General features: G+C 42.3%; 1 pseudogene across 1 annotated transcript; it reads right to left on the reverse strand.

Annotated features, from left to right (window-relative positions):
- Nucleotides 1–10,538: 10,538 nt before the first annotated feature.
- LOC104666348 lies at nt 10,539–12,333 on the reverse strand (annotated as a pseudogene). Its single transcript, XR_748542.2, has one exon. The product of XR_748542.2 is annotated as a keratin, type II cytoskeletal 8 pseudogene (transcript).
- Nucleotides 12,334–13,358: the final 1,025 nt, after the last annotated feature.

Consider the following 13,358-nt stretch of genomic DNA (forward strand, 5'->3'; position numbering starts at 1 on the left):
TTAGTGATGGTCTCTATCCCACTGATGTGAAGAACAATACATATTAATAAGTACATGGAATTAGGAAGTACACATTGACTTATTTCACATTCTATGACTGAATTTTATTTTGTCCCTTATTAGAACATTTTGAAGATTAGGAAATACATCCAAATTATTTTAAAGTGCAACTGATTAGACCACCACTCATGATAATATTATTTATACCAGAACAGATAGAAAAAATGCAGGTAAGGCAATACACTCCTAGCCTGAGGTATTTGGCAAAAGGATGCATTATAATTCCATTCTGCTTCAAAGACATAATGCTCCTGATACTCTTTTTAAATGATCTGCTAAAACTCTAAAGATGTGGGAGCATTTTAGAACTGGCAACAATTATAGTGGATGGGTAGCAATTTGGTACTTACTTATAGTACCTGAAATGGAATTTCTAAGTGTCAAAAACTGCCTGCTTTGGTAAAAGTGGAAAAACAGAATCCTTTTGCCATGGTTTAACAGTAGACTGTCAACTGCACAGATAAACTTGCTGAAAGGAAATGGCATTTGGACCTGTGATGGGCATATAAAAAACATCTGAGAGGAAACTTTTTCCATGTCATGGAGCATTGCTGTAAAGGACAGGACAGACTGAACAAAAAGCAGAGAGAAGCTTCAGGAATTTCCATCTCAGCTGCAAGTACTTGATGCTGATCTTCCTTGCGGGATATGAAAACTGAGAGGGACAAGTTATGCTCTGATATGGTTTGACTGTGTCCCCACCCAAATCTCATCTTGAACTGTAGCTCCCATAATTCCCATGTGTTGTGGGAGGGAGCTGGTGGGAGATAATTGAATCATGTGGGTGGTTTCCCCCACACTGTTCTCCTGGTAGTGAATAAGTCTCACGAGATCTGATGGTTTTATAACGGGTAACTCCTTTTGCTTAGTTCTTATTCTCTCTTGTCTGCTGCCATGTAAGAAGTGCCTTTTGCCTTTGACCATGATTGTGAGGCCTCCCCAGACACATGGAACTGTGAATCCATTAAACCTCTTTTTCTTTATAAATTACCCAGTCTTGGCTGGGTGCGGTGGCTCACGCCTGTAATCCCAGCACTTTGGGGGGGCCGAGGTGGGCGGATCACAAGGTTAGGAGTTTCAGACCAGCCTGGCCAATATGGTAAAACCCTGTCTCTACTAAAAATACAAAAATTAGCCAGGCATGGTGGCGGGCGCCTGCAGTCCCAGCTATTCGGGAGGCTAAGGCAGGAGAATCCCTTGAACTCGGGAGGCAGAGGCTGCAGTGAGCTGAGATTGTGCCACTGCACTCCGGCCTGGCTGACAGAGTGAGACTCCGTCTCAAAAAGAAAAAAAAAATTACACAGTCTTGAGTATGTCTTTATCGGTAGTAGCATGAAATCGGACTAACACACCCTCACCAACCTAAATCTCAAGAGTTTCTGGGAGTCACTCATCTTTAGGAACTTGAAGGATATCCTAGGAAACCACTCTCTTGTATCTTTAGATAAGTCGGCCAAGAGCCACACGCCCAGCTCTGTGTTGAGGACCAGTCACCCAGGAAAATCCCCGTCCCTTATCCAAGAGGGAGCTAAGAGAGGGAAAGAGGATATTCAAAAATAAAAGTGAAAACTTATGTCTCTGCTCCATACGGTCTGACCAAACAAAAACTACCAACTTTGAAATATGTATAGGAAATACGTATATATGTATACACATATATATGTATATGTGTACTGTATAGGAAAACATCATTATAATGACAAGGATGTTTTATTTTTAATCACAACTTTATAACAAAACACCTAAAACGTTGTAATTGATGTTTATACCAAAATATGTTCCTAATTTACTGCCAAAAGTATGCATTTGCTGAAATGGTTTATTAAAGCATTTCATAATTGTTTGATTTCACCTGCCAATAGAAAGATTTCTAAAGAGAACAGCTTACTGCATTTTATTTCTTTGATTCAAACTGTAATAATTTCATACATTTATAAAAGGGAATGAATTAGCTTATTAGTAATAATTTAAAATTTCAATAAGAATGCACATCTTGTTGCTGAATATTCAAAGTGCATGAATCATCACATTAAAAAATTAATATGTATGCTGATAAAATGGAGTAAGTGTAAGCCGGGTGTGGTGGCTCATTCCTGTAATACCAGCACTTTAGGAGGCCAAGGCAGGTCGATCACCTGAGATCAGATCGAGACTAGCCTGGACAACATGGTGAAACCCCATCTCTACTAAAAATACAAAAATTAGCCAGAAGTGGTGGCAGGCTCCTGTCATCCCAGCTACTTGGGGGGTTGAGGCAGGAGAATTGCTTGAACCTGGGAGGCGGAGGCTGCAGTGAGCCAAGATCGCACCTGGGCGACAGAGTGAGATTCTGTCTCAAAAGAAAAAAAAAAAAAAAAAAGGAATGGAACAAGTGTCATAAAACAGTTTAAATGATAGTGCTTAGCTGTCCCTCCCTGCTTCATTACCTTCGAGTTTGACATAGATATTTATGGAATGATAACGAGTAGACTCTGAAAACTTTCCTAGGTACCCCAGGAAAGCACAATGGAAAAAGGAATTTTAAAATTTTAATGGCCTAAAGGCATTAGTCTAACCAATTCAATATTCACTTGAAATTTAGTTCTAGAGAGGAACGTACCATCATTAAAGCAGCTATGGAGAAAATGAATGTTAGGCAACTAACTTGTTGGACTAACACTTTATATTAACAATTTAGTTTCATTAAGAGTATCTATTGATCAATCTCCAAAATATTACTCTATATACATTAGCTAGAAAATATTTTCCATAGTTGTATAAGAAATAACAGAACACAAGACTCTAGTAATTTTACATGTTGTGCCAAAAATGGAATTTTAAATATTTGTAAATGTTTTTATTCACTGCCCAACACCAAGTACAGCCAATGGTTCAACTCCAAAATTAGACAATAAGGTTCCTTGTCTTCCATGGGTAATACACAGAAAGTGAGGGTTATGTTTGAAGAAAAATATTGTTTTTAGTTATGTTTTCACTGAGCTTTTCCTGTCAACTTAGGTCACATTGATGACGTTTGTTTTTGTTCACTACAATCCTGTGATGTGAAACTGGCTTGTATGTTTACTCTAATTTCACTGATAATTAAAGGCTCAGAGAATTTAGAAGGTTTGCCTACTCACCCATCTCACAGATGACCTTGGAAAAACCTGATTCCCAAAAATCTCTTGGGCCCAAGCCTTAAGTCTGCAGAGGTATCACATGGCCGTGATACGAATTTTGCTCCTTAGAGCTGCCTTCTTCAACAAGGCCACTAGATTCCTTGAAGTCAGACATGCGTGAACTGTGAATGTGTCTACATGTCCCAGTCCACACTTTATGAGTAGCCAAGTGCACCCAATATCTTATTACACAGATAGCTGCACTGCCTGGGCTCAAGGGATCCTCCCACCTCAGCCCCCTGAGTAGCTGCTCTTCACTGTTAAACACCCTTTGGCCACATCAGGTCAGGTCAGCCCGGAATCCAGGATAATCTCCCAATTTTAAAGTCAACTGATTAGCAACATTAATCCCATCTTCAACCTTAATATCTCTTTGCCATGTAATGTAACACATTCACAAGTTTTGGGTATTGGGATATATACGTCTTTAGGGGAGTCGGTTCTTATTTTGTTTACCACAGGAGATAACTAAAACTTTCTGTTAGTCATTTCATTTTGCTGCTTGGCAGTGGAGCACGCCTCATTTGATTCAGGGCCACTCCTGTGCTCTGCCCCTCAGTGACAAGCCCTGTGCATTGACCAGTCTCAGGCCCAAGGCAGGGGGGTCATGCAGCCATCCTCCTAGCTGCAGTGTTTGTGGAAGGATGAACACATAGTCTAAGCAGAGGTTCCTGAATTCTTCCTTGGGATTTTCCAATCTGGAGCTGATAGGAATGACCCCTTCTTCCTCCCTGATAGACTGTACTGCTACAGTATAAGTTCAGGACTTCCTGTACTCACCTTTCATCTGGCTTAGAAAGAACATGTCTGTAGTGCAGAGAGTGGAATCAAATTATAGAAACAAAGAGAGAAGAAAGATCAGGAGAAATAAGAAGAATGCTGTCTGGTGATGTTGAAGTCCCAGAATCCAAGCGAGTCTGTTCTCTTGGCAGATCAATTTGTGCGTAGCATGGCTTCATGACAAAATAAATTGCCCAGCATGGCTTAAACTAGATTAGAGTGAGCTTTCCTGATTTTCAACCACAGTCCTGAGAAATCCAAACAGAACATCAAGTTTATTTGTTGGGGAACATCAGAGTTGCCAGGAAAAGCTAGAGAAATACTGTTCTGGGGCATGATGGGGAAAAAAAAAAGAACAATCTCAAGGGAGGATTTCAATGTCTTCTAAGACTAGAGAGGCAGGGATTAAATCCTCACTCAAACTCTTGAGAAATAGTTTAGATAAAATAATCAAATGCTTATTTTCTACCTTGGTTTTGGAAATCAATGTCACAGGCAAAGCATTGGCATTAGAACTAGACCTTGGCTGGGTGCAGTGACTTTTGCCTATAATCCCAGCATTTTGGGAGGCAGAGGCAGGTGGATCACTTGAGGCCAGGAGTTTGAGACCAGCCTGACCAACATGGCAAAACCCCATCTCTACTAAAAATTTAAAAACTTGCCAGGTGTGGTGGTGCACACCTGTGGTCCTAGCTACTCAGGAGGCTGAGGCACAAGAGTCCCTTGAAACCAGGAGGCAGAGGTTGCAGTGAGCTGAGATTGTGCCACTGCATTCCAGCCTGAGCGACCAAGCAAGACTCCGTCTCAAAAAACAAAACAAAACAAAAAAACACCTAGATCTAGCAGGGAACACAAGACAATGCAAGTTCATGAGCTCAGAAATAAGTCTCTGCTCTGCTGGAAGATATTTACTGAGGCAGAGAAATGAAAATGCTTACAGTATGAGAACTGGGCCACAGGAGGTGGGTTTGAGTCCCAACCACTCCCATCATCACTGTATGATATAAACTGTGCACCTAAACTCTTAGTTCACTCATTTCCACACCTGCAAAAATGATGATAATGTCAAAAAATAATTTACAAAATCATTGGGGAGCAATGAGAGTTAATTCCCCCAAAATATTGCTTAGAACAATCATCTTAGAGTTAAGCATATTTTGGGCACTCCGTAATGCATTGGTTTTCAATCATCACTATTATTATCTATACAATCCCAATTTTTACTAGATTGATTCCCAAGCATGACTCTGCTCTCTTCTACCCTTGTTATTATTGTTACTATTTTTCATTTGACAAGCTACCCAATCAGGTAGATGAGTAGAGCAGCCATCAGCCACAAGCCAGGTGTTCTGAGAATCCAACATCCACATCAGAAGCTAAAGACTTTAGCTTTTTTTTGACATAAGCTCCTTAGCCTCTCATTCATTCTCTCTTTACACAACCGGATAGACAGGCACATGCCTTTGTTTGAGCTTTTATTCTGCCTTGGAAATCAGATACTCAGTCCCCGGCTGTCATCGTTTTTCATTTCTCTCATTACACCTGCATGCTGGGGAATCCATTGACTTAAAACCTTCCATTTCTTGAGCCAATAATTATCAGTAATGCCAAGGGGAAAAAAACACTGATCGCTTTTTTCTTTATGGTGTTTAGGGAAATTTTATTTTTATTTTTTCTTCTCTACTGTGTTTACAGTATACCTGTTTTTAATAGTCTCTCTGAAATAATAGTTATGGAAATACTATTATAAAAAAGTAAACTGCTGTTGCTGAAAAGAATTTTATGACAAAGTTAGAAGGCAAGAAGTTGCATATGCACTTCCCAAATGGCCTTCAGAGCAACAAGCAAACCCTGCTCTATAGGCAGCTGTGCTGTGTTGAAGTTTAATCTGTAGTGATATGGTTTGGCTCTGTGTCCACACCCATATTTCACATCGAATTGCAATCCTCAGTGTTGGAGGAGGGTCCTGGTAGGAGGTGATTGAATCATGGAGGCGATTTCTAATCATTTAGCACCATTCCCCTAGTGCTGTCCGTGATACAGTTCTCAGAAGATCTGGTGGGAAAAAAGTTTGTGGCAGCTGGGCGCGGTGGCTCACATCTGTAATCCCAGCACTTTGAGAGGCTGAGGCGGGCAGATCACGAGGACAAAGGGATTGAGACTATCCTGGCTAACATGGTGAAACTCCGTCTCTACTAAAAAATACAAAAAAAAAAAAAATAGCTGGGCCTGGTGGTGGGCTCTCGTAGTCCCAGCTACTTGGGAGGCTGAGGCAGGAGAATGGTGTGAACCCAGGAGGTGGAGCTTGCAGTGAACCGAGATCGCGCCACTGCACTCCAGCCTCAGTGACAGAGCGAGACTCTGCCTCAAAAAAAAAAAAAAAAAAAAAAAAAAAGTGTGTGGCACCTTCCCCTTCTGCCTCTCTTTCTTTTCTATCGGTCATGTGAAAACATGCCTGCTTCTGCTTTGCATTCCACTGTGATTGTAAGTTTCCTGAGGCCTCCCCAGAAGCAGAGGCCTGAGTAGTCCACAAAACTGTGAGCTAATTAAACTTCTTTTCTTTATAAATTACCCAGTCTTAAGTATGTCTTGATAACAGTGTGAGAAGCAACTAATATATGTAGCCATGGGAGGTTATGTACCATTCCAGCCTTCCCATCAAAGCAGCATTAGAAATCATTCATGGGCAGGTTTCTGGCTCCTCTTTTCATGGCAGGTGAATTTTGCTTTACATAAAAGAAGATTAAAAGCTTGGCATGTGTTGTGTGTCTGTTACTCGCAGCATCTCATTACTATCTGCCCCTATGCAAGTCTTGAAGACTGGATTATCTATTCCAGGTACCTACTCTAGTGTCCCACATTCAAACCTTGTTACTTGAACCATCAAGTAGGGTGGTGATGGGGATCTCTCAGGTGTCCTGCTCTGCATCCAATCTTTTGCAAAGCACTAGATGGAGACCAGCAAGAAGGAGATGGTCAGTATACACAAACTTCCCTTGCGTCTGTGGTGCTTAGGGATTCTTTCCTATCACGCAATTCTACACTTGACCATCAAGGATCATTAAGATAGCTGCCATTTTCTACTAACAAGTTTCTCTGTCAGCTTTCCCTCGGTACTCCGACTGACTGTGGAATATGGAAGGATGGCATCCCATTGTCTCATACAACAGGAAGTCCAGAGACTTCCTGGTTCAGTAGCTCAGTGATGTCACTTCCTGTCTTTGTATTCTGCCATATTAAGAATTTTTCCTTTGTGATGTTGAACTTGTTGCCTCGTGGCTACAGGATACTGATCTAAGCAGATGGATAAAGGACTCTTTGCTACCAAGGCACATGTTATCCAGAAATAAAATATTGCCCAGAAGCCCCCACAAGCTTTCCCTTGCATCTCGTTTGCTGGAACTGGGTGACCTGCCAGTCTCTTAACCAATTAGAAAGATATAATCATGACCAGTTTAAATTTGAGGATTGAACAAAGGAGGGAGGCTTACTTCCTTGAGGACAAGAGTTTAGTGCCTACAAAATACAAAATCAGAATTTGATGAGCCAGAATGAAAAGGGGTGAGAGAACATAAAAGCAGGTCTACGTATAGCCTATCAAGGTAAAGAAACAATGTCACAGATACATGAAAGACTCTTGCATGCCACTTCTTAACCTCATTACTTTCCTTATCTTTTCAGCAGCAAATGGTTATTCCCTAAAGTGAATAACATTGCAGAATTTACCAAAAATTTAGGGCAGTATTTGAGTTAAGTGTAGTAATGAGGTTTTTTTCCTAGGGTTTCAGAATCACCAAAGCTGTTGTTGGTCCATTTGTTGATTATGAAGATCTTTCAAGTACGGTTTTTTTTTTTTTTTTAAAGAATGCTTCTTCAACGTGACCACTGCCCTGAATGTAGCAATATTATTCCCCTTTTTAGGACTTTTCAGCGTGGGATGAATTGTTAATCTAATATTGTTGATTTTATTCTCTTCTTCTTTATTTTTCACAGCTATTTTTTTTCTTTGTGCTTCATTTGAGATACTTCTTATTGCTATGTCCTCAAGTTTACTAATCTTTGATTTTGTAACAGCTATTGTGCTGTTAAGCCCAGCCGATGTCATTTTCTTCTTAGTCATTGTAATGTTCTTCTCTAAAGGTTTGTTTTGTGTCTTTTAAAAATTCCTTTCGTGTATCTACTGAACCATTACCTTCTCAAACATATGAGCCCTATTAATGATAACTGTTTTAGTACCTTTGCCTGCTTGTTCCATCATTGGTGTCATTCTTTCTGCCAGACCGTGTAAAGGTCACATTGATGTTGTGGGATTTTCTTATTGCATAAATATTCATGCACTTTGCTATGAGACAATTTGTCCTTTTTAATACTTGCTTTTAAGCTTTGTTAGTAAGGACCCAGGCTTACTTTAGCTTAGTGTCAATTTGGCCCCACTACGAATGCACTGTCCTTCTTAATACTCAACCTGATGCCCCATGTAGTATTCAGTTTCTCCATTTTCATGGTGGAAACACAAACCATTTCTGACACTGTGTGAGAATAATATTTTCTCCTGCATCTCTCTCGTTTTTAATATACTAGTCACCGTTATTTTATTTAAGTTCTTATACCAACTCTGTAAGATATGAACTGTCATTCCCAGTTTTCAATTGATACATAATAGCTGAGCATATTTGGGGGATACATGTGATATTTTGATATATGCGTACAATGTGTAATGATCCAGTCAGGATAATCAGGATGTCTATTACCTCTAACAATGTCTTTCCTTACTTTGGGAATATTCCAATTTTTCTAGCTATTTTGAACTACACAAGAAATTATTGTAAACTATAGTCACTGTACTGTACTAAATACCAAATCATATTATTTCTAATTGTATTTTTGTACTCATTGACCAACCTCTTCTTCATCCACTCTTTCCCTCTCATGCTTCCATCCTTCCCACAGCTCGGACCATTTCTCTGTATTCATACATTGATTAGCACTTAGCTGAAGACTTGAAAAGAGCTCTCTGTGGGAATGAGAAATGTCTCTTCTCTCCCTGTAAAACAAAAACAGAAGCAAACAAACAAAAACCACCTCTTTTGTCTACGGTACCCTATGAGCTCCAGCTGCCTTGGTCTCTTTGGATTTCCATGTCTATCTTCTCAAATCTGAAAACTACTGAGCTCTGCTTGGATTCCCCTCTCTGTGTTGTGCCTTGGTAATGTTCTCCAGGAAGTAAGCTGGAATAATGTTAGGACTCAATTAATTTGCTTTCCTTATCATAGGGATTAATAGACTGCACCATCTAATGCCCAACGACTAAAAGCAGTTGTTTTATTTTATTTTAGCCTTTTTTTTAGTTATTTCAAGTAAATGGTTACATTTAGTCCATGTTATTCCATCTTGACCAGCTACTGACACATCTCATGAGCTCCTTTATTTTTTATCATTTTGTCCCTGACTTCTGGAGATTAAAAGACGTCATCAGCACATGTTAGCTTAGAAAATGATCCAGACACTCCTAATTCATTAAGTGGTTGCCACAAAAGGGATCAAGACGTGTTTGCCTTCGTAAAGCCTGACATATGGTGCCAATGTGCTTCTTGCATCCTTTGGATCCTTTGGATCACTGCTAACACAGAGCCTGCTGCTCATAGGAGCATTTTTAATTATGTGCCATTGACACAAACACTGAAATAACAAGCTTAAGTGTTCAGGGTTTGCACAGGAAATTCTTCAAAGGAAAAAGAGAAAGAAAAGGTCTATAGGATTCAGTTTCCAAAGTTTTGTTGAAGAATATTTATTTAAAGAACTACATTGAAAACACTTGGCAGAAGCATGCTGATGCTGCCCACAGCCAAGAAAAGTTGAATTTTAAAACTTACACTCTTCTCCAAAGAGAAGCCAAGCAATTGATCATCGAGCCAGGCTCACATGGTTCATGGAGGCAAGCTGGTGCAGAGTAATCCCTTAAATATTATAGGATGATTCAACAGAATCCACTCCTTTATTGGACTTTGAATTCATTCTACCATGGGGAAAGCTATTTGGAATCCATGGACATAAAAGTCTTTGTCCTGAACAACCTGGGATGTTGAGCTCCCAACTCTCACCAGTGTTGTGAAGACATTATAGTTACTCCATACTCTAAACAACACTTATATATAAAATCTAGATTCACACTAGTGATAAATTACAATAATGCTATTCATTACATGTAAATACATTTAATTAACAATTACGCGATAGGCTTAATTTTCAAGACCCATTATATACACAGAGAACCTTATGAGGTGCTAGTGAAAATAAATAAGCAGTAGTTAAAAGCAAAAATCTCTGCAGGGACAGGCCAGGTAACATCAATCAGATAAGCAGATCTGATGTTATTTAATTGGCAATGTAGGGTGTGCGCCTAGCTGGGATTAGAATGTCCATTCCTAGGGACAGCCAGCACTCACTGCAGGATGTGGCACCAGTGTGTGTGTGTGTGTGTGTGTGTGCGCGCATTTTAAATTGTGGTAAGAACATTTGACATAAGATGTATCTTCTTAATTTTTTTTTTTTTTTTTTTTTTTTTTTTTTTTTTTTTTTGGTTGGCAGAGCTAGCTGAGGTTTTATTTTGGACCAAAAAAAGAAGCAATTGAATTGTTTTATAGCTGGAGGCATGGGCAAGGGGGGGGTCCCCACGTAGTAAACTCCCCTGTGGGTGGGCTGAGGGCCCTCAGGTGGTCTCCTGTTCCCAGTGGTACCCTACATAGTGGTCTCCCTCCCAGGCTCTGGGGCAGCACAGGAGGGGCAGGCTGGGAGGGGGTGCCGCAGCTGTTCACTTGGGCAGGACGTCAGAGGACTCGGACACCAGCTTCCCATCGCGTGTCTCGATCTTCTTCACAACCACGGCCCTGGAGGAGCTGGTGCGGCTGAAGGAGCTGGAGCCCGCGCCAGAGCCAAAGCTGGAGCCCAGGCCGTAGCTGAGGCCGGGGCTTGTGAGGCCCCCATAGGCCGAGGTCAGACCACCTGCATAGCCGCTGGTGGTCTTCGTATGAATACTCATGTTCTGCATCCCGGACTCCAGCCGGCTCTCCTCGCCCTCCAGCAGCTTCCTGTAGGTGGCGATCTCAATGTCCAGGGCCAGCTTGACGTTCATCAGCTCCTGGTACTCACGCAGCTGCCGCGCCATGTCTTGCTTGGCCCGCTGCAGGGCGGCCTCCAGCTCGGACAACTTGGCGTTGGCATCCTTAATGGCCAGCTCTCCACGCTGCTCGGCATCTGCAATGGCGGCCTCCAGGGAAGCCCTCTGGCCTTTGAGGCTCTCAATCTCAGCCTGAAGCCGGCTGATGTTCCGGTTCATCTCGGAGATCTCAGTCTTGGTGCGCCACAGGTCATCCCCGTGCTTCCCAGCCAGGCTCTGCAGCTCCTCATACTTGATCTGGTACATGCTCTCAGCCTCAGCCCGGCTGCGGTTGGCAATCTCCTCGTACTGTGCCTTGACCTCAGCGATGACGCTGTCCATGTCCAGGGAGCGGCTGTTGTCCATGGACAGCACCACAGATGTGTCCGAGATCTGGGACTGCAGCTCCCGGATCTCCTCTTCGTACAGTTGCCTGAGGAAGTTGATCTCATCAGTCAGCCCTTCCAGGCGAGACTCCAGCTCTACCTTGTTCATGTAAGCTTCATCCACGTCCTTCTTGATGAGGACAAATTCATTCTCCATCTCTGTACGTTTATTGATCTCATCCTCATACTTATTCTTGAAGTCCTCCACCAGCCCCTGCATGTTGCCAAGCTCTGCCTCCAGCTTCAGCTTCTCCTGGCCCAGAGTCTCCAGCTGCCGCCTAAGGTTGTTGATGTAACTCTCGAACATGTTGTCCATGTTGCTCCGAACCGTCTTCTGCTGCTGCAGGAGGCTCCACTTGGTCTCCAGCATCTTGTTCTGCTGCTCCAGGAACCGTACCTTGTCTATGAAGGAGGCAAACTTGTTGTTGAGGGTCTTGATCTGCTCCTTCTCCTGGGTGCGCACGGCCTGGATGTTGGGGTCCACCTCCAGGTTAAGGGGGCTCAGCAGGCTCTGGTTGACCGTGACTGCGGTGATGCCTCCCATGCCGCTGGCCCCACCATAGCCGCCGCCCAGGCCACCCCGAAAGCTGCTGCTTCCCACTCGGGAGTAGCTCGAGGAGCTGATGCGGGCACCAGGCCCACTCGTGTAGGAGCGGCTGCTGAAGGCCCGGGGGCCAGAGGTGGACACCTTGTAGGACTTCTGGGTCACCCTGATGGACATGGTGGAGGCAGGAGTGGAGGCAGATGGGCCGAACCAGGAGGAGATCCTAGAAGGAGCGGAGATGTATCTTCTTAATTTTTAAAGATATACCTACAGGCACAATGTTGTATAGCAGATCTCTAGAGCTCATTCATCTGGCATAACTACAAGTCTGCACCCATTGAATAGCAGCTCCACATTTTCTCCTCTCCCCAGCCCCTGGCAACCACCATTCTGCTCACCACTTCTGTGAGTTTGACTATTTTCGATATTCCTTGAATATAAGTGGAATCTATGCAGTATCTGTTGTTCTATGGCTTATTTCACTTAGCATTATAGAGCTTCTAATTTTTCAAGACAAGTTGGAAATAGAGCCTTTCACTGAAATCTGCAAACTTTTCAATTTCAGCCAGCAATTATGAATGAATTATTGATGCATATGTCAATGCTTTACTGACCAAAACAAGCCATTCTCATAAGCTGCTGCTTAGAACCTAAAGAAACTTCTGACAATATGACTCCAGATGCCAGTGGAAAGAAAAAGATATGGATTTGTTTGCTTGTTTAATAAATTAACTGGTACAAATCTAGGCCTCATTGTCATCATGGTGCAAACATTATTGAAAGTGCTTGTTGACTTCCCAGAAATAGAAAGTTGGTTCATCTACCTCAAATATATTTACAGTTACTTTAATTCCTTTTATATGTTTCTTTTCTGTGTGTGCAGTTAAGAGTGCTTAAACTCGGGCCAGGCGCGGTGGCTCAAGCCTGTAATCCCAGCACTTTGGGAGGCCGAGACGGGTGGATCACGAGGTCAGGATATCGAGACCATCCTGGCTAACACGGTGAAACCCCGTCTCTACTAAAAAATACAAAAAACTAGCCAGGTGAGTTGGCAGGCGCCTGTAGTCCCAGCTACTCGGGAGGCTGAGGCAGGAGAATGGCGTGAACCTGGCAGGCGGAGCTTGCAGTGAGCTGAGATCCGGCCACTGCACTCCAGCCTGGGCGACAGAGCAAGACTCCGTCTCAAAAAAAGAAAAAAAAAAAAGAGTGCTTAAACTCTGTTAGCAAATTTCCAACATAGAATACAATTATGAACTGTGTTTCTTATGTTGTAC

This window comes from Rhinopithecus roxellana, chromosome 10, assembly GCF_007565055.1.
Source record: "Rhinopithecus roxellana isolate Shanxi Qingling chromosome 10, ASM756505v1, whole genome shotgun sequence".
Lineage (NCBI taxonomy): Eukaryota > Metazoa > Chordata > Mammalia > Primates > Cercopithecidae > Rhinopithecus > Rhinopithecus roxellana.